The following is a 1,077-nucleotide window of genomic DNA, read 5'->3' on the forward strand; positions in this document are numbered from 1 at the left end:
CATTACAGAAGCCAAGTGATTAGCCCCCACCAGCACCCACAAACTTATTTCGAACTAGCACATCAAATGGGCTGTAAATTTTCATAGGAAAGGCTGCATGACCGTGACAGATTTGGATTCTGGCATTTGGGACCCGCGAGGAAATAGCCTATCCAAGGTGGTGTCGACTTACTAGCCAGTCAACAAACGATTCTGCCTACCAGCCGTTGGATTGACATCCAACATCTGTCGTGTATCTTCTATCTCTTGTCTTCTTCTTCCTCCAATCGCCCAAACCAAACCACCTCGTCGGCTCCGCCTGCTCCCGCCTCCCATGGCTGGCTGCGCCTCTGCCGCCCTATCGTACGTACCCTCCAACGTTGGCTAGTCCCTCCCTCTATTCCCCCACACGTCCTGTTATTCTCCGGCGATGTCAGCCCCAACACGCACCCGCGCCCGAACCAGTCAACCCTCGTACTCCCCTCCGCCTGCGACTGGACCGGCGCATCTTCAAAGGCTCCTCTTCGCTCCGTCCGAGGCCTCGCCGCCGTCCGCCTTGCGGCCTTGGTTCGCTCGCCGTGCGCGGTGCGCCGCCCTCTTGCGTTGTCAACGTCGTCAACAACCGAGAGGAACAAGGAGATGACTGTACGTGGAGAGGATGACAGTAGGGACCCACCAGCGTCATGGCAGTACGCAAGCAAGTGCCTCTATAGTACAAGCCCAAAAAGATGGTTCCTCCTAATGGTTGGACATCTGGGGCTCACGCCATTGTCAACGTAGTCAATAAACGAGAGAATTACACTACGAGCGGTTGACACCAGGGACCCAGCAAGTCGCGCAGTTTTTTTTGAGGAACAAGCAGTTGTTATTTATACTAGTTTTAGCGACGGATCAGGGTAACAACGGGGCTGTGCGGGGGCTGTGGCCCATCTAGCCAGGGTTTTATTTATGTTTACCACATCATGAGCCCAGTTGTGTTTTTTTCTTGCTGAAAATGGCTAGCCCAGTTCTATTTTTTAAAGAAATACCCAAACAAGGCCTACTTGCTTTATCGGCCCTGATGGGCTGCAAATCTTTCAAGACGAGGAGAGTTTCATT

The sequence above is a fragment of the Triticum urartu genome, chromosome 3A (genome assembly GCF_056163025.1).
Source record: "Triticum urartu cultivar PI428250 chromosome 3A, HENAU_Tu73, whole genome shotgun sequence".
In the NCBI taxonomy this organism is placed as follows: Eukaryota; Viridiplantae; Streptophyta; class Magnoliopsida; order Poales; family Poaceae; genus Triticum; species Triticum urartu.